This window comes from Procambarus clarkii, chromosome 5, assembly GCF_040958095.1.
Source record: "Procambarus clarkii isolate CNS0578487 chromosome 5, FALCON_Pclarkii_2.0, whole genome shotgun sequence".
Classification (NCBI taxonomy): domain Eukaryota; kingdom Metazoa; phylum Arthropoda; class Malacostraca; order Decapoda; family Cambaridae; genus Procambarus; species Procambarus clarkii.
This window is the reverse complement of record NC_091154.1, coordinates 13,727,286-13,747,376: the sequence shown is the minus strand read 5'-3', so window position 1 is coordinate 13,747,376 and position 20,091 is coordinate 13,727,286. Positions and strand designations below refer to the sequence as shown.

At 51.6% G+C, this 20,091-nt stretch overlaps 1 long non-coding RNA gene across 1 annotated transcript in view; it reads left to right on the top strand.

Moving 5' to 3' along the window:
• Positions 1-216: 216 nt before the first annotated feature.
• LOC138373381 (uncharacterized) overlaps positions 217-20,091 on the top strand; it is a 217,209-nt gene continuing 197,334 nt past the window's right edge. The window contains exon 1 of the long non-coding RNA XR_011231163.1: positions 217-513. This is a non-coding gene — a long non-coding RNA (uncharacterized lncRNA). The remainder of the gene's footprint in view (positions 514-20,091) is intronic.

Genomic DNA, 20,091 nt, shown 5'->3' with positions numbered 1-20,091 from the left:
AACTCATTTTCCCTCCCCTCTCACCGCCCTCTTCCGCCCCCGGGAACCACCGGAGCACCCGCACGGACTCCTTCCCTCACTGCCGGCGTCACACACCTCCAGCTGTGAGGCGATATGAGGCGTGGAAAAATAGGGATTACGCAATCGAGCAGTCGGCAACGCGCGCAGCAACACCAGGGAGACCCAACACCTCACTCTCAGAACGCCGCTGACTCCCGCGGCCGACGGACGTGTCCGCTACGCCTCTCTAACGTAAAAAAAAAGCTTGGGAAAAAAAACTCCCTAAAAAATATATCTTGTTATTATTTTTTAGCATAAAATTTCTACTGACTTTTATATACGAGTTAATGGATGAAATTACTACTTAAAGGAGCGTGGAAAAGCTTCCTATTGGATCAGTGTTTAGTGAGTTCTCAAGTGCTTGAAAAGATATAAAAAAAGTGGATATATATATATAATTATTTTTTAAAGTGGTGAGCAGCCATATATGGTGAGCCTCTGACGCGTTGGAAGGTAAGTCACTCTGTTCCTGTTGTGACCCGTTAACGGGGGCAACAGGAGTGGGGGGTGGGGGAGGGGGCAGACTTGCGTTGCAAGACTTGGAGGTCACAGGTTCGATGCTGCGTCAACGGAATGATGCCCCCCCCCCCTTCCTACACACACCCGTTGCTCCTGTTGGCCATAGCGGTGCTCCTGTTAGCCGTATATTTCGTTCCTCCTGTTGTGGGCCGTAGTACCGTTGAAGGGTACAGTCGGGTCTGCCGTTGTGGCCCAAGGCTGTCCGTGGTACCGTTTAGTACACCCGTTGGCTACTTCTCTGTTGCTCCTGCGGGTATCGTTGGTTCTGTTGATACTACAGTTTCTCCTGTTGAGTCTACCGTTGGTCCCTGGCTACTATATATATATATATTGCTGCTCTCAGCAGTACCAGTCACCCGTTCCTGTTTTTACAACGGAGTCAACAGGGGGGTAGAGCCTTCTGTTGACTGTGTCACTGTATTTTTTCTACCGTTTCTTCTGTTGCAACGGTCGCTCTATAATGCTGTCTTGCTTTCATTGTCATTGTTTCCGTTGTTTCTGTAACTGTTGATATTTGTTGGTGAACTTTACCGTTGGGACCTTCTGAGTTCCTGTTGGAATTGTGCTTATTTTGGGGGGAGGAGGGCGCTAATTGGTAGTCTGTTGCTCCTGTTTATTTCTGTTGTTAGTTTTCTGAATTCTGTTGTGACTGTTTGCTGGTTTTATTGCTCCTGTTGTTCGTGCCCTTGCTCCTGTTGTAACTGTTTGCTGGTAATATGGCTCCTGTTGCCGGTTCCATCACCTTTGTGACGGGGGAACCGTTTCTCCCGCTTCTGTTAATCTGTTTATCTGCGAAGAACCGTTTGTCCTCATTCCTTTACCGTTAATTGCCCTAAAATCTTCTGTTGTGTCACCACTACCGTTGCCAATCACTAACGCCATCAACAGCGTGATAGATTAGCCTGTTAACGCTAGCAGAATGATCACTAACGACTCAAGAGTGTAGATGAACGAGGCTCTTATGTGGTAGATGAGGAGGATGGAGATTTCAACTCGGCCTGGGAAGTGATCCAAAGATAGAGAGAGAGAGAGAGACACACAGGCGGACACAGACATAGGCGGACACAGACACACAGGCGGACACAGACACAGGCGGACACAGACACAGGCAGACATAGACACACAGGCGGACACAGACACAGGCGGACACAGACACAGGCGGACACAGACACAGGCGGACACAGACACAGGCGGACACAGACACAGGCGGACACAGACACACAGGCGGACACAGACACAGACGGACACAGACACACAGGCGGACACAGACACAGACGGACACAGACACAGGCGGACACAGACACACAGGCGGATACAGACACAGACGGACACAGACACAGGCGGACACAGACACAGGCGGACACAGACACACAGGCGGACACAGACACACAGGCGGACACAGACACAGGCGGACACAGACACAGGCGGACACAGACACAGGCTGACACAGACACAGGTGGACACAGACACACAGGCGGACACAGACACAGGCGGACACAGACACACAGGCGAACACAGACACACAGGCGGACACAGACACAGGCGGACACAGACACAGGCGGACACAGACACACAGGCGGACACAGACACACAGGCGGACACAGACACACAGGCGGACACAGACACACAGGCGGACACAGACACACAGGCGGACACAGACACAGGCGGACACAGACACAGGCGGACACAGACACAGGCTGACAAAGACACAGGCGGACACAGACACACAGGCGGACACAAACACAGGCGGACACAGACACACAGGCAGTCGTGTGCTTAAGTTTGAAGGGTTGAGCTCGTGTTCTTAAGCCCCGCCTTACGACAGTCTGTTGTTCAGTCAAATCATTTTGTCACCTGCTTGCATCGTTATTTTTATGGTGTGTGTGTGTGTGCTTTCTCAGTTCCCCTTACAATCTTGCATGTTGTTATCATGTCTCCCGCTCTCTCACTCTCGTTTTCATCTGTATTTTTCTGCTGGGAGTTACGATGCTGGCGCTGCATATTCAAGAGTGGTTCTCACGAAGGTCTTGCATTTGCCGGGATAAGAATAGTTTTCCGTTGTGATTGACAGTTTGGTGGGGGAAGGCACAGGTTTTCTTCTGACGTCACTGTTTGTTGGTCCTTATATGATATTTAGAGCCAGGTGTGTGGGTGGTGTTGACTGGTGTAGGTGTGGGTGGTGTTGACTGGTGTAGGTGTGGGTGGTGTTGACTGGTGTAGGTGTGGGTGGTGTTGACTGGTGTAAGTGTGGGTGGTGTTGACTGGTGTAGGTGTGGATGGTGTTGACTGGTGTAGGTGTGGGTGGTGTTGACTGGTGTAGGTGTGGGTGGTGTTGACTGTTGTAGGTGTGGGTGGTGTTGACTGGTGTAGGTGTGGGTGGTGTAGGTGTGGGTGGTGTTGACTGGTGTAGGTGTGGGTGGTGTAGGTGTGGGAGGTGTTGACTGGTATAGGTGTGGGTGGTGTAGGTGTGGGTGGTGTTGACTGGTGTAGGTGTGGGTGGTGTTGACTGGTGTAGGTGTGGGTGGTGTTGACTGGTGTAGGTGTGGGTGGTGTTGACTGGTGTAGGTGTGGGTGGTGTAGGTGTGGGTGGTGTTGACTGGTGTAGGTGTGGGTGGTGTAGGTGTGGGTGGTGTTGACTGGTGTAGGTGTGGGTGGTGTAGGTGTGGGTGGTGTTGACTGGTGTAGGTGTGGGTGGTGTTGACTGGTGTAGGTGAGGGAGGTGTTGACTGTTGTAGGTGTGGGTGGTGTTGACTGGTGTAGGTGTGGGTGGTGTTGACTGGTGTAGGTGTGGGTGGTGTTCACTGGTGTAGGTGTGGGTGGTGTTGACTGGTGTAGGTGTGGATGGTGTTGACTGGTGTAGGTGTGGGTGGTGTTCACTGGTGTAGGTGTGGGTGGTGTTGACTGGTGTAGGTGTGGATGGTGTTGACTGGTGTAGGTGTGGGTGGTGTAGGTGTGGGTGGTGTTGACTGGTGTAGGTGTGGGTGGTGTTGACTGGTGTAGGTGTGGGTGATGTTGACTGGTGTAGGTGTGGGTGGTGTTGACTGGTGTAGGTGTGGGTGGTGTTGACTGGTGTAGGTGTGGGTGGTGTTGACTGGTATAGGTGTGGGTGGTGTTGACTGGTGTAGGTGTGGGTGGTGTTGACTGGTATAGGTGTGGGTGGTGTTGACTGGTGTAGGTGTGGCTGGTGTTGACTGGTGTAGGTGTGGGTGGTGTTGACTGGTGTAGGTGTGGGTGGTGTTGACTGGTGAAGGTGTGGGTGGTGTTGACTGGTGTAGGTGTGGGTGGTGTTGACTGGTGTAGGTGTGGGTGGTGTTGACTGGTGTAGGTGTGGGTGGTGTTGACTGGTGTAGGTGTGGGTGGTGTTGACTGGTGTAGGTGTGGGTGGTGTTGACTGGTGTAGGTGTGGGGGGTGTTGACTGGTGTAGGTGTGGGTGGTGTTGACTGGTGTAGGTGTGGGTGGTGTTGACTGGTGTAGGTGTGGGAGGTGTTGACTGGTGTAGGTGTGGGTGGTGTTGACTGGTGTAGGTGTGGGTGGTGTTGACTGGTGTAGGTGTGGGTGGTGTAGGTGTGGGTAGTGTTGACTGGTGTAGGTGTGGGTGGTGTTGACTGGTGTAGGTGTGGGTGGTGTTGACTGGTGTAGGTGTGGGTGGTGTTGACTGGTGTAGGTGTGGGTGGTGTTGACTAATGTAGGTGTGGGTTTTGTTGACTGGTGTAAGTGTGGGTGGTGTTGACTGGTGTAGGTGTGGGTGGTGTTGACTGGTGTAGGTGTGGGTGGTGTTGACTGGTGTAGGTGTGGGTGGTGTTGACTGGTGTAGGTGTGGGTGGTGTTGACTGGTGTAGGTGTGAGAGGTGTTGACTGGTGTAGGTGTGGGTGGTGTAGGTGTGGGTGGTGTTGACTGGTGTAGGTGTGGGTGGTGTTGAATGGTGTAGGTGTGGGTGGTGTTGACTGGTGTAGGTGTGGGTGGTGTAGGTGTGAGAGGTGTTGACTGGTGTAGGTGTGGGTGGTGTTGACTGGTGTAGGTGTGGGAGGTGCTGACTGGTGTAGGTGTGGGAGGTGTTGACTGGTGTAGGTGTGGGTGGTGTTGACTGGTGTAGGTGTGGGTGGTGTAGGTGTGGGAGGTGTTGACTGGTGTAGGTGAGGGAGGTGTAGGTGAGGGTGGTGTTGACTGGTGTAGGTGTGGGTGGTGTTGACTGGTGAAGGTGTGGGTGGTGTTGACTGGTGTAGGTGTGGGTGGTGTTGACTGGTGTAGGTGTGGGTGGTGTTGACTGGTGTAGGTGTGGGTGGTGTTGACTGGTGTAGGTGTGGGTGGTGTTGACTGGTGTAGGTGTGGGTGGTGTTGACTGGTGTAGGTGTGGGGGGTGTTGACTGGTGTAGGTGTGGGTGATGTTGACTGGTGTAGGTGTGGGTGGTGTTGACTGGTGTAGGTGTGGGAGGTGTTGACTGGTGTAGGTGTGGGTGGTGTTGACTGGTGTAGGTGTGGGTGGTGTTGACTGGTGTAGGTGTGGGTGGTGTAGGTGTGGGTAGTGTTGACTGGTGTAGGTGTGGGTGGTGTTGACTGGTGTAGGTGTGGGTGGTGTTGACTGGTGTAGGTGTGGGTGGTGTTGACTGGTGTAGGTGTGGGTGGTGTTGACTAATGTAGGTGTGGGTTTTGTTGACTGGTGTAAGTGTGGGTGGTGTTGACTGGTGTAGGTGTGGGTGGTGTTGACTGGTGTAGGTGTGGGTGGTGTTGACTGGTGTAGGTGTGGGTGGTGTTGACTGGTGTAGGTGTGGGTGGTGTTGACTGGTGTAGGTGTGGGTGGTGTTGACTGGTGTAGGTGTGGGTGGTGTTGACTGGTGTAGGTGTGGGTGGTGTAGGTGTGGGTGGTGTTGACTGGTGTAGGTGTGGGTGGTGTTGAATGGTGTAGGTGTGGGTGGTGTTGACTGGTGTAGGTGTGGGTGGTGTAGGTGTGAGAGGTGTTGACTGGTGTAGGTGTGGGTGGTGTTGACTGGTGTAGGTGTGGGAGGTGCTGACTGGTGTAGGTGTGGGAGGTGTTGACTGGTGTAGGTGTGGGTGGTGTTGACTGGTGTAGGTGTGGGTGGTGTAGGTGTGGGAGGTGTTGACTGGTGTAGGTGAGGGAGGTGTAGGTGAGGGTGGTGTTGACTGGTGTAGGTGTGGGTGGTGTTGACTGGTGTAGGTGTGGGAGGTGTAGGTGAGGGTGGTGTTGACTGGTGTAGGCGTGGGTGGCGTTGACTGGTGTAGGTGTGGGTGGTGTTGACTGGTGCAGGTGTGGGAGGTGTTGACTGGTATAGGTGTGGGTGGTGTTGACTGGTGTAGGTGTGGGTGGTGTAGGTGAGGGAGGTGTTGACTGGTGTAGGTGTGGGAGGTGTTGAATGGTGTAGGTGTGGGTGGCGTTGACTGGTGTAGGTGTGGGTGGTGTTGACTGGTACAGGTGTGGGAAGTGATGACTGGTGTAGGTGTGGGTGGTGTTGACTGGTGTAGGTGTGGGTGGCGTTGACTGGTGTACGTGTGGGTGGTGTAGGTGTGGGAGGTGTTGACTGGTGTAGGTGTGGGTGGTGTTGACTGGTGTACGTATGGGTGGTGTTGACTGGTATAGGTGTGGGTGGTGTTGACTGGTGTAGGTGTGGGTGGTGTTGACTGGTGTAGCTGTGGGTGGTGTTGACTGGTGTAGTTGTGGGTGGTGAAGGTGTGGGAGGTGTTGACTGGTGTATGTGTGGGTGGTGTTGACTGGTGTAAGTGTGGGTGGTGTTGACTGATGTAGGTGTGGGTGGTGTAGGTGTGGGAGGTGTTGACTGGTGTAGGTGTGGGTGGTGTTGACTGGTGTAGGTGTGGGTGGTGTTGACTGGTGTAGGTGTTGACTGGTGTAGGTGTTGGTGGTGTTGACTGGTGTAGGTGTGGGTGGTGTTGACTGGTGTAGGTGTGGGTAGTGTTGACTGTTGTAGGTGTGGGTGGTGTAGGTGTGTGAGGTGTTGACTGGTGTAGGTGTGGGTGGTGTTGACTGGTGTAGATGTGGGTGGTGTTGACTGGTGTAGGTGTGGGTGGTGTTGACTGGTATAGGTGTGGGTGGTGTTGACTGGTGTAGGTGTGGGTGGTGTTGACTGGTGTAGGTGTGGGTGGTGTTGACTGGTGTAGGTGTGGGAGGTGTTGACTGGTGTAGGTGTGGGTGGTGTTGACTGGTATAGGTGTGGGTGGTGTTGACTGGTGTAGGTGTGGGTGGTGTTGACTGGTGTAGGTGTGGGTGGTGTTGACTGGTGTAGGTGTGGGTGGTGTTGACTGGTATAGGTGTGGGTGGTGTTGACTGGTGTAGGTGTGGGTGGTGTTGACTGGTGTAGGTGTGGGAGGTGTTGACTGGTATAGGTGTGGGTGGTGTTGACTGGTGTAGGTGTGGGTGGTGTTGACTGGTGTAGGTGTGGGTGGTGTTGACTGGTATAGGTGTGGGTGGTGTTGACTGGTGTAGGTGTGGGAGGTGTTGACTGGTATAGATGTGGGTGGTGTTGACTGGTGTAGGTGTGGGTGGTGTTGACTGGTGTAGGTGTGGGTGGTGTTGACTAGTGTAGGTGTGGGAGGTGTTGACTGGTGTAGGTGTGGGTGGTGTTGACTGGTGTAAGTGTGGGTGGTGTTGACTGATGTAGGTGTGGGTGGTGTTGACTGGTGTAGGTGTGGGTGGTGTTGACTGGTGTAGATGTGGGTGGTGTAGGTGTGGGAGGTGTTGACTGGTATAGGTGTGGGTGGTGTTGACTGGTGTAGGTGTGGGTGGTGTTGACTGGTGTAGGTGTGGCTGGTGTTGACTGGTGTAGGTGTGGGTGGTGTTGACTAGTGTAGGTGTGGGAGGTGTTGACTGGTGTAGGTGTGGGTGGTGTTGACTGGTGTAGGTGTGGGTGGTGTTGACTGGTGTAGGTGTGGGAGGTGTTGACTGGTGTAGGTGTGGGTGGTGTTGACTGGTGTAGGTGTGGGTGGTGTTGACTGGTGTAGGTGTGGGTGGTGTTGACTGGTGTAGGTGTGGGTGGTGTAGGTGTGGGAGGTGTTGACTGGTGTAGGTGTGGGAGGTGTTGACTGGTGTAGGTGTGGGTGATATTGACTGGTGTAGGTGTGGGTGGTGTAGGTGTGGGTGGTGTTGACTGGTGTAGGTGTGGGAGGTGTTGACTGGTGTAGGTGTGGGTGATATTGACTGGTGTAGGTGTGGGTGGTGTTAACTGGTGTAGGTGTGGGTGGTGTTGACTGGTGTAGGTGTGGGAGGTGTTGACTGGTGTAGGTGTGGGTGGTGTTAACTGGTGTAGGTGTGGGTGGTGTTGACTGGTGTAGGTGTGGGTGGTGTAGGTGTGTGGGTGGTGTTGTCTGGTGTAGGTATGGGTGGTGTTGACTGGTGTAGGTGTGGGTGGTGTTGACTGGTGTAGGTGTGGGTGGTGTAGGTGTGGGTGGTGCTGTCTGGTGTAGGTGTGGGTGGTGTTGTCTGGTGTAGATGTGGGTGGTGTTGACTGGTGTAGGTGTGGGTGGTGTTGACTGGTGTAGGTGTGGGTGGTGTTGACTGGTGTAGGTGTGGGTGGTGTTGACTGGTGTAGGTGTGGGTGGTGTTGACCGGTGTAGGTGTGGGTGGTGTAGGTGTGGGTGGTGTTGACTGGTGTAGGTGTGGGTGGTGTTGACTGGTGTAGGTGAGGGAGGTGTTGACTGGTGTAGGTGTGGGTGGTGTTGACTGGTGTAGGTGTGAGTAGTGTTGACTGGTGTAGGTGTGGGTGGTGTTGACTGGTGTAGGTGAGGGAGGTGTTGACTGGTGTAGGTGAGGGTGGTGTTGACTGGTGTAGGTGTGGGTGGTGTTGACTGGTGTAGGTGTGGGTGGTGTTGACTGGTGTAGGTGAGGGAGGTGTTGACTGGTGTAGGTGTGGGTGGTGTTGACTGGTGTAGGTGTGAGTAGTGTTGACTGGTGTAGGTGTGGGTGGTGTTGACTGGTGTAGGTGAGGGAGGTGTTGACTGGTGTAGGTGAGGGTGGTGTTGACTGGTGTAGGTGTGGGTGGTGTTGACTGGTGTAGGTGTGGGTGGTGTTGACTGGTGTAGGTGTGGGTGGTGTTGACTGGTGTAGGTGTGGGTGGTGTTGACTGGTGTAGGTGTGGGTGGTGTTGACTGGTGTAGGTGTGGGTGGTGTTGACTGGTGTAGGTGAGGGAGGTGTTGACTGGTGTAGGTGAGGGAGGTGTTGACTGGTGTAGGTGTGGGTGGTGTTGACTGGTGTAGGTTTGGGTGGTGTTGACTGGTGTAGGTGTGGGTGGTGTTGACTGGTGTAGGTGAGGGAGGTGTTGACTGGTGTAGGTGTGGGTGATGTTGACTGGTGTAGGTGTGGGTGGTGTTGACTGGTGTAGGTGTGGGTGGTGTTGACTGGTGTAGGTGTGAGTGGTGTTGACTGGTGTAGGTGAGGGAGGTGTTGACTGGTGTAGGTGTGGGTGGTGTAGGTGTGAGTGGTGTTGACTGGTGTAGGTGTGGGTGGTGTTGACTGGTGTAGGTGTGGGTGGTGTTGACTGGTGTAGGTGTGGGTGGTGTTGACTGGTGTAGGTGTGGGTGGTGTTGACTGGTGTAGGTGTGGGGGGTGTTGACTGGTGTAGGTGTGGGTGGTGTTGACTGGTGTAGGTGTGGGTGGTGTTGACTGGTGTAGGTGTGGGTGGTGTTGACTGGTGTAGGTGTGGGTGGTGTTGACTGGTGTAGGTGTGGGTGGTGTAGGTGTGGGTGGTGTTGACTGGTGTAGGTGTGGGTGGTGTTGACTGGTGTAGGTGTGAGTGGTGTTGACTGGTGTAGGTGTGGGTGGTGTTGACTGGTATAGGTGTGGGTGGTGTTGACTGATGTAGGTGTGGGTGGTGTTGACTGGTGTAGGTGTGGGTATTGTTGACTGGTGTAGGTGTGAGTGGTGTTGACTGGTGTAGGTGTGGGTGGTGCTGACTGGTGTAGGTGTGGGAGGTGTTGACTGGTGTAGGTGTGGGTGGTGTTGACTGGTGTAGGTGTGGGTGGTGTTGACTGGTATAGGTGTGGGTGGTGTTGACTGGTGTAGGTGTGGGTGGTGTTGACTGGTATAGGTGTGGGTGGTGTTGACTGGTGTAGGTGTGAGTGGTGTTGACTGGTGTAGGTGTGGGTGGTGTTGACTGGTATAGGTGTGGGTGGTGTTGACTGGTGTAGGTGTGAGTGGTGTTGACTGGTGTAGGTGTGGGTGGTGTTGACTGGTATAGGTGTGGGTGGTGTTGACTGGTGTAGGTGTGGGTGGTGTTGACTGGTGTAGGTGTGGGTGGTGTTGACTGGTGTAGGTGTGGGAGGTGTTGACTGGTATAGGTGTGGGTGGTGTTGACTGGTGTAGGTGTGGGAGGTGTTGACTGGTGTAGGTGTGGGTGGTGTTGACTGGTGTAGGTGTGGGTGGTGTTGACTGGTGTAGGTGGTGTTGACTGGTGTAGGTGTGGGTGGTGTTGACTGGTGTAGGTGTGGGAGGTGTTGACTGGTATAGGTGTGGGTGGTGTTGACTGGTGTAGGTGTGGGAGGTGTTGACTGGTGTAGGTGTGGGTGGTGTTGACTGGTGTAGGTGTGGGTGGTGTTGACTGGTGTAGGTGTGGGTGGTGTTGACTGGTGTAGGTGTGGGTGGTGTAGAAGCTGGCCAGAGTAGGAGAGAGTTGACTCACCCTATAAGAATTACCTCTGAGGGTCTAGTGAGAGAGGGAGGGAAAGATGTGTGTGTGTGTGTGTACTTACCTAATTGTACTTACCTAATTGTGCTTGCGGGGGTTGAGCTCTGGCTCTTTGGTCCCGCCTCTCAACCGTCAATCAACTGGTGTACAGATTCCTGAGCCTATTGGGCTCTATCATATCTACATTTGAAACTGTGAATGGAGTCAGCCTCCACCACATCACTTCCTAATGCATTCCATTTGCTAACTACTCTGACACTGAAAAAGTTCTTTCTAACGTCTCTGTGGCTCATTTGGGTACTCAGCTTCCACCTGTGTCCCCTTGTTCGCGTCCCACCAGTGTTGAAAAGTTCGTCCTTGTTTACCCGGTCGATACCCCTGAGGATTTTGTAGGTTGTGATCATGTCCCCCCTTACTCTTCTGTCTTCCAGTGTCGTGAGGTGCATTTCCCGCAGCCTTTCCTCATAACTCATGCCTCTTAGTTCTGGGACTAGTCTAGTAGCATACCTTTGGACTTTTTCCAGCTTCGTCTTGTGCTTGACAAGGTACGGGCTCCATGCTGGGGCCGCATACTCCAGGATTGGTCTTACACATGTGGTGTACAAGATTCTGAATGATTCCTTACACAGGTTCCTGAACGCCGTTCTGATGTTAGCCAGCCTCGCATATGCCGCAGACGTTATTCTCTTTATGTGGGCTTCAGGAGACAGGTTTGGTGTGATATCAACTCCTAGATCTTTCTCCTAGATGTGTGTGTGTGTGTGTGTGTGTGTGTGTGTGTGTGTGTGTGTGTGTGTGTGTGTGTGTGTGTGTGTGTGTGTGTGTGTGTGTGTGGGGGGGGGAGAGTGTGTGTGTGTGGGGGGGAGAGTGTGTGGGAGAATGCGTGCGTGGGAGTGTGTGTGAGTGGGAGAGTGTGTGTGGGAGTGTGTGTGGGAGTGTGTGTGTGTGGGAGAGTGTGTGTGGGAGAGTGTGTGTGTGGGAGAGTGTGTGTGTTTGGGAGAGTGTGTGTGTGTGGGAGTGTGTGTGAGTGTGAGAGTGTGTGTTTGGGAGTGTGTGTGAGTGGGAGAGTGTGTGTGTGGGAGAGTGTGTGTGTGGGAGTGTGTGTGTGTGGGAGTGTGTGTGTGTGGGAGTGTGTGTGAGTGGGAGAGTGTGTGTGTGGGAGAGTGTGTGTGGGAGAGGACGAGGCTGCAGCAAGACAGGAGAGTGTGGGAGTCAGGTGACAGTGCGTGTGGGTGGGAGAGGTGTGGGGGAACTGGTTTATGATGAGTCTTACCCCTCCTCCTCTCTCCCTCTCTCTCTCTCTCTCTCTCTCTCTCTCTCTCTCTCTCTCTCTCTCCCTCTCTCCCTCTCTCTCTCTCTCTCTCTCTCTCTCTCCCTCTCTCTCTCTCTCTCTCTCTCTCTCTCTCTCTCTCTCTCTCTCCCTCTCTCCCTCTCTCTCTCTCTCTCTCTCTCTCTCTCTCTCTCTCTCTCTCTCTCTCTCTCTCTCTCTCTCTCTCTCTCTCTCTCTCTCTCTCTCTCTCTCTCTCTCTCTCTCTCTCTCTCTCTCGAACCCTTTAACGAACCCCTCTGGGAGACTTTAAATTTTACACACACACACACACACACACACACACACACACACACACACACACACACACACACACACACACACACACACACACACACACACACACGGGGCCTCGTAGCCTGGTGGATAGCGCGCAGGACTCGTAATTCTGTGGCGCGGGTTCGATTCCCGCACGAGGCAGAAACAAATGGGCAAAGTTTCTTTCACCCTAAGTGCCCCTGTTACCTAGCAGTAAATAGGTACCTGGGAGTTAGTCAGCTGTAACGGGCTGCTTCCTGGTGTGTGTGGTGTGGAAAAAAAAGAAGAAAAAAAAAAGTAGTTAGTAAACAGTTGATTGACAGTTGAGAGGCGGGCCGAAAGAGCAAAGCTCAACCCCCGTAAAACACAACTAGTAAACACACACACACTCACACTGTCGGGTTGAACTAAAGTTCAACCCGAGTAAATGTAAAGTAATGAAAGTAGGTGGTGGAAACAGGAGGCCAGACACAGGATACAGAATGGGAGATGAAGTACTTAATGAAACAGAGAGAGAGAAAGATCTAGGAGTTGATATCACACCAAACCTGTCTCCTGAAGCCCACATAAAGAGAATAACATCTGCGGCGTATGCGAGGCTGGCTAACATCAGAACAGCCTTCAGGAACCTGTGTAAGGAATCATTCAGAACCTTGTATACTACATATGTAAGACCAATCCTGGAGTATGCGGCCCCAGCATGGAGCCCGTACCTTGTCAAGCACAAGACGAAACTGGAAAAAGTTCAGAGGTATGCCACTAGACTAGTCCCCGAACTAAGAGGCATGAGTTACGAGGAAAGGCTGCGGGAAATGCACCTTACGACACTGGAAGACAGAAGAGTAAGCGGAGACATGATCACGACCTACAAAATTCTCAGAGGAATTGACAGGGTAGATAAAGATAAACTGTTTAACACTGGGGGGACGCGAACAAGGGGACACAGTTGGAAACTGTGTACCCAAATGAGCCACAGAGACGTTAGAAGGAACTTTTTCAGTGTCAGAGTAATTAACGGATGGAATGCATTAGGAAGTGATGTGGTGGAGGCTGACTCCATACACAGTTTTAAATGTAGATATGATAGAGCCCAATAGGCTCAAGAACCTGTACATCAGTTGATTGACGGTTGAGAGGCGGGACGGAAGAGCCAGAGCTCAACCCCCGCAAGCACGGCTAGGTGAGTACAACTAGGGCAGTACACACACGCACATACTGGGCCTGGTGGCTGAGTGGACAGCACTCTGGATTCGTTGACCTAGGAACATGGGATCGATCCCCGGTGATGGTGGAAACAAATGGGCAGAGTTTCTTTCACCCTGATGCCCCCTGTTACCTAACTGTAAATAGGTACCTGGGAATTAGACAGCGGCTACGGGCAGCATCTTGTGTATTCACCTAGTTGTGCTTGCGGGGGTTGAGCTCTGCTCTTTCGGCCCGCCTCTCAACTGTCAATCAATCAACTGTTACTAACTACTAAGTAATGTTCCCCCCCCCCCAGGCAGCAGCTCCGTAACAGCTGACTAACTCCCAGGTACCTATTTACTGCTAGGTAACAGGGGCATCAGGGTGAAAGAAACTTTGCCCATTAGTCCCGGAATCGATCCCCGGCCACAGAATTCCGGGCCCTGCGTGCTGTCCGCTCAGCTACCATACCCCCTGGTTGTGTGTGTGTGTGTGTGTGTGTGTGTGTGTGTAGGTATGTGTGTGTGTGTGTGTGTGTGTAGGTGTGTGTGTGTGTGTGTGTGTGTGTGTAGGTGTGTGTGTGTGTGTATGTGTGTGTGTGTGTGTGTGTGTGTGTGTGTGTGTGTGTGTGTGTGTGTGTGTGTGTGTGTGTGTGTGTGTGTGTGTGTTAGGCGTATCATTCAGAAACCTTGGTAAGGAGGCATTTAGGGCGCTTTACACTGCCTACGTGAGGCCAGTCTTAGTGTTTGCCGCCTCATCATGGAGTCCCAATCTGAAGAAACATATAAGGAAAGTGGAAAAGGTTCATAAGTTTGTAACGAGACTCGTCCCAGAGTTACGAGGGATGGGGTATGAGGAGCGCCTAAAGGATCTGTGCCTTATGACACTAGAAAGAAGAAGAAGAGAGAGCAGGGATATGATAGGAACGTATAAAATACTCAGGGGGACTGACAGAGTGGACGAAATGTTCACACGGAATAGTAACAGAACGAGGGGACATGGGTGGAAGCTTGAAACTCAGATGAGTCACAGAGATGTTAGGAAGTTTTCTTTTAGCGTGAGAGTAGTGGGAAAATGGAATGCACTTCAGGAACAGGTTGTGGAAGCAAATACTATTCATACTTTTAAAACTAGGTATGATAGGGAAATGGGACAGGAGTCATTGCTGTAAACAACCGATGGCTGGAAAGGCGGGATCCAAGAGTCAATGCTCGATCCTGCAGGTACATATTGGTGAGTACAAGTATGTGAGTACATGTACAGAACCAGACCATTATGGCCGCCTTCCGTGTATGTCACGAGTGAAAGTGAGTGAACATGGTCGCCTGTGTGTACTCACCTAGTTGTACTTGCGGGGATTGAGCTCTGGCTCTTTGGTCCCGCCTCTCAACTGTCAGTCAACTAATGTACAGGTTCCTGAGCCTATTGAGCTCTATCATATCTACACTTGAAACTGTGTATGGAGTCAGCCTCCACTACATCACGGCCTATTGGTAGGGCCTGGTAGCCTGGTGGATTGTGCACAGGACTCGTAATTCTGTGACGCGGGTTTGATTCCCGCACCAGGCAGAAACAAATGGGCAAAGTTTCTTTCACCCCTGAATGCCCCTGTTACCTAGCAGTAAATAGGTACCTGGGAGTTAGTCATTTGTCACGGGCTGCTTCCTGGTGTGTGTATGTGTGGAAAAAATAAAAAAAGAAAGTAGTAAACAATTGATTGACAGTTGAGAGGCGGGCCGAAAGAGCAAAAGTTCAACCCCCGCAAACACAACTAGGAGAATAATGCGTTCCATTTGTCAACCACTCTAACACTAAAAAAAAAAATCTTTCTAACATCACTGTGGCTCATTTGGGCACTCAGTTTCCACCTGTGTCCCCTAGTGCGTGTGCCCCTTGTGTTAAATAGCCTGACTTTATCTACCTTATCAATTCCTTTGAAAAACTTGTACGTCGTGATCATATCCCCCATAACTCTTCTGTCTTCTAGTGACGTGAGGTTTAATTCCCTTAGTCTCTCCTCGTAGCTCATACCTCTCAGCTCGGGTACTAGTCTGGTGGCAAACCTTTGAACCTTTTCCAGTTTACTCTTATGCTGGATTAGATATGGACTCCATGCTGGGACTGCATACTCCAGGATTGGTCTGACATATGTGGTATATAATGTTCTGAAAGATTCCTTGCACAAGTGTCTAAATGCCGTTCTTATGTTAACCAACCTGGCATATGCCGCTGATGTTATCCTCTTGATATGAGCTTCTGGGGACAGGTCTGGCGTGATATCAACCCCCAGGTCTTTTTCTCTCTCTGGCTCTAGATGTATTTCATCTCCCAAATGGTACCTTGTATCTGGCCTCCTGCTCCCTACCCCTATCTTCATTACATTACATTTGCTTGGGTTAAACTCTAACAACCATTTGTTCGACCATTCCTGCAGCTTGTCCAGGTCTTCTTGAAGCCTCAAGCTGTCCTCCTCTGTCTTAATCCTTCTCATAATTTTGGCGTCGTCAGCAAACATTGAGAGGAATGAGTCTATACCCTCTGGGATATCATTTACGTATATCAGAAACAGGATAGGTCCAAGCACAAAGCCCTGTGGGACTCCACTGGTGACTTCACGCCATTCTGAGGTCTCACCCCTCACTATAACTCTCTGCTTCCTATTGCTTAGGTACTCCCTTATCCACTGGAGCGCCCTACCAGTTACTCCTGCCTGTTTCTCCAGCTTATGCATCAACCTTTTATGCGGTACTGTGTCAAAGGCTTTCCGGTAGTCCAAAAAAATGCAGTCCGCCCAGCCTTCTCGTTCTTACTTAATCTTTGTCACCTGATCGTAGAGTTCTATTAAGCCTGTAAGGCAAGATTTACCCTCCCTGAACCCATGTTGATGGGTTGTCATGAAGTACCTTCTCTCCAGATGTGTTACTAGGTTTTTTCTCACAATCTTCTCCGTCACCTTGCATGGTATACAAGTTAAGGACACTGGCCTGTAGTTCAGTGCCTCTTGTCTGTCACCCTTATTGTATATTGGTACTACATTAGCAGTCTTCCATATTTCTGGTAGGTCTCTCGTTTCCAGTGACCTACTATACACTATGGAGAGTGGCAAACAAAGTGCCTCTGCACACTCTTTCAATACCCATGGTGAGATCCCGTCTGGACCAACAGCCATTCTCACATCCAGATCCAGCAGGTGTCTCTTGACCTCCTCTCTCGTAATTTCGAACCCTTCCTAGGCCGCCTGGTTTACTGCCCCCTCTCCTAGCATAGTGACCTCACCTTGTTCTATTGTGAAGACCTCCTGGAACCTCTTGTTGAGTTCCTCACACACCTCTCTGTCATTCTCTGTATACCTGTCCTCGTTTGTTCTAAGTTTCAATACCTGTTCTTTCACTGTTGTTTTCCTTCTGATGTGACTGTGGAGTAGCTTTGGTTCGGTCTTGGCTTTGTTTGCTATATCATTTTCATAATGTTTCTCTGCTTCTCTTCTCACCCTGACGTACTCATTCCTGGTTCTCTGGTATCTCTCTCTGCTTTCTGGTGTTCTGTTATTCCGGAAGTTCCTCCACGCCTTTTTGTTCAGTTTCTTCGCTTCCATACATGCCCTATTATACCATGGATTCTTCTGTTGCTTCTCGGATTTTCCCTTTGGACCGGGATGAACCTGTTTACTGCCTCCTGACACTTTTGGGTGACAAAGTCCATCATATCTTGTACAGACTTATCTCTGAGGTCCTGACTCCCTTAGGAAACGTCTCATCTCCTCATAATTCCCCTTTTGGTATGCCAGCCTGTTGTTTTCTAGTTCTTTTGGGGGGGAGATAATTCCCAGCTCTACCAGGTACTCAAAGATCAATACACTGTGGTCACTCATTCCCAAGGGTGCTTCCATCTTAACCTCCCTTATATCCCACTCATTTAGGGTAAATATCAGATCCAGCATTGCTGGTTCATCTTCTCCTCTCATTCTTGTACTCACCTAGTTGTGTTTGCGGGGGTTGAGCTTTGCTCTTTCGGCCCGCCTCTCAACTGTCAATCAACTGTTTACTAACTACTTTTTTTTCCACACCACACACAAGCCCGTGACAGCTGACTAACTCAGCTGGATCCCCTTATACCGTGCTTGATCCCCTTATACCGAACTGGATCCCCTTATACCGTGCTGGATCCCCTTATACCGTGCTGGATCCTCTTATACCGGGCTGGATCCCCTTATACCGGGCTGGATCCCCTTATACCGGGCTGGATCCCCTTATACCGGGCTGGATCCCCTTATACCGGGCTGGATCCCCTTATACCTGCTTGATGGGGTTCTGAAAGTTGGTATTTTCCATGTGTATATTATTTGTATCTCTCTCGTCTCCTTTCTAGTGAGTACAATTTGAGAGCTTTGAGACGATCCCAATAATTTAGGTGCTTTATCTCGTCTATGCGTGCCGTGTATGTTCTCTGTATTCCCTCTATTTCAGCAATCTCTCCTGCTCTGAAGGGGGAAGTGAGCACTGAGCAGTACTCCAGACGGGGAAGTACTGAGCAGTACTCCAGACGGGGAAGTACTGAGCAGTACCCCAGACGGGGAAGTACTGAGCAGTACCCCAGACGGGGAAGTACTGAGCAGTACCCCAGACGGGGAAGTACTGAGCAGTACTCCAGACGGGGAAGTACTGAGCAGTACCCCAGACGGGGAAGTACTGAGCAGTACCCCAGACGGGGAAGTACTGAGCAGTACCCCAGACGGGGAAGTACTGAGCAGTACTCCAGACGGGGAAGTACTGAGCAGTACTCCAGACGGGGAAGTACTGAGCAGTACTCCAGACGGGGAAGTACTGAGCAGTACTCCAGACGGGGAAGTACTGAGCAGTACTCCAGACGGGGAAGTACTGAGCAGTACTCCAGACGGGGAAGTACTGAGCAGTACTCCAGACGGGGAAGTACTGAGCAGTACTCCAGACGGGGAAGTACTGAGCAGTACTCCAGACGGGGAAGTACTGAGCAGTACTCCAGACGGGGAAGTACTGAGCAGTACTCCAGACGGGGAAGTACTGAGCAGTACTCAAGACGGGGAAGTACTGAGCAGTACTCCAGACGGGGAAGTACTGAGCAGTACTCCAGACGGGGAAGTACTGAGCAGTACTCCAGACGGGGAAGTACTGAGCAGTACTCCAGACGGGGAAGTACTGAGCAGTACTCCAGACGGGGAAGTACTGAGCAGTACTCCAGACGGGGAAGTACTGAGCAGTACTCCAGACGGGGAAGTACTGAGCAGTACTCCAGACGGGGAAGTACTGAGCAGTACTCCAGACGGGGAAGTACTGAGCAGTACTCCAGACGGGGAAGTACTGAGCAGTACTCCAGACGGGGAAGTACTGAGCAGTACTCAAGACGGGGAAGTACTGAGCAGTACTCCAGACGGGGAAGTACTGAGCAGTACTCCAGACGGGGAAGTACTGAGCAGTACTCCAGACGGGGAAGTACTGAGCAGTACTCCAGACGGGGAAGTACTGAGCAGTACTCAAGACGGGGAAGTACTGAGCAGTACCCCAGACGGGGAAGTACTGAGCAGTACCCCAGACGGGGAAGTACTGAGCAGTACTCAAGACGAGACAACACCAGTGACTTGAAGAGAACAACCAGGGTGGCCTTAACAACCACAACCAGTGACTGACAACCAATTACAACATGCTCCAGAATCACAAAGGGTGGGGTGGGGATCTTTTGACAAGCCGCGTGCTTCCTGTCCCCGCCGAGGCTACTAGATAGACACTAGCTGAGGAGACTTGCCCCTCGAGCATGTCACGTCAGCGACACACACACCTGTAGTCATGCATACACTACACACCCACACATCGTGGGTGTGTTAGGGGGGGGGTGAGGGGGTGTATGGTGGGGGGGAGAGGGGAGGGGGGGAGGATGGGGAGGGGGAGTTCAATACTGCCGTCCACTTGCCACCATAACCGGATTCACCAGCTTGTTACTGCCGCCCTGCAGTGACCGGTGCCCATTACCAGATAACACCCGGCTGTGTGTGTGTGTGTGTGTGTGTATGTGTACTCACCTAATTGTACTCACCTAATTGTGCTTGCGGGGGTTGAGCTCTGGCTCTTTGGTCCCGCCTCTCAACCGTCAATCAACTGGTGTACAGATTCCTGAGCCTATTGGGCTCTATCATATCTACATTTGAAACTGTGTATGGAGTCAGCCTCCACCACATCACTTCCTAATGCATTCCATTTACTAACTACTCTGACACTGAGAAAGTTCTTTCTAACGTCTCTGTGGCTCATTTGGGTACTCAGCTTCCACCTGTGTCCCCTTGTTCGCGTCCCACCAGTGTTGAATAGTTCATCCTTGTTTACCCGGTCGATTCCCCTGAGGATTTTGTAGGTTGTGATCATGTGTGTGTGTGTGTGTGTGTGTGTGTGTGTGTGTGTGTGTGTGTGTGTGTGTGTGTGTGTGTGTGTGTGTGTGTGTGTGTGTGTGTGTGTATGTGTGTGTATTTGTACTGACCTAATTGTACTCACCTAGTTGTGCTTGCGGGGGTTCAGCTCTGGCTCTTTGGTCCCGCCTCTCAACTGTCAATCAACAGGTGTACAGGTTCCTGAGCCTACTGGGCTCTATCATATTTACATTGTAAACTGTGTGTGGAGTCAGCCTCCACCACATCACTGCCTAATGCATTCCATCCGTTAATTACTCTGACACTGAAAAAGTTCCTTCTAACGTCTCTGTGGCTCATGTGGGTACTCAGTTTCCACCTGTGTCCCCTTGTTCGCGTACCACCGATGTTGAATAGTTTATCCTTGTTTACCCGGTCGATTCCTCTGAGGATTTTGTAGGTTGTGATCATGTCTCCCCTTACTCTTCTGTCCTCCAGGGTCGTAAGGTGCATTCCTCGTAACTCATGCCTCTTAGTTCTGAGACTAGTCTAGTTTCATATCTTTGGACTTTTTCCAGCTTCGTCTTGTGCTTGACAAGGTACGGGCTCCATGCTGGGGCCGCATACTCCAGGATTGGTCTTACATATGTGGTGTACAAGATTCTGAATGATTCCTTACACAGGTTCCTGAACGCCGTTCTGATGTTAGCCAGCCTCGC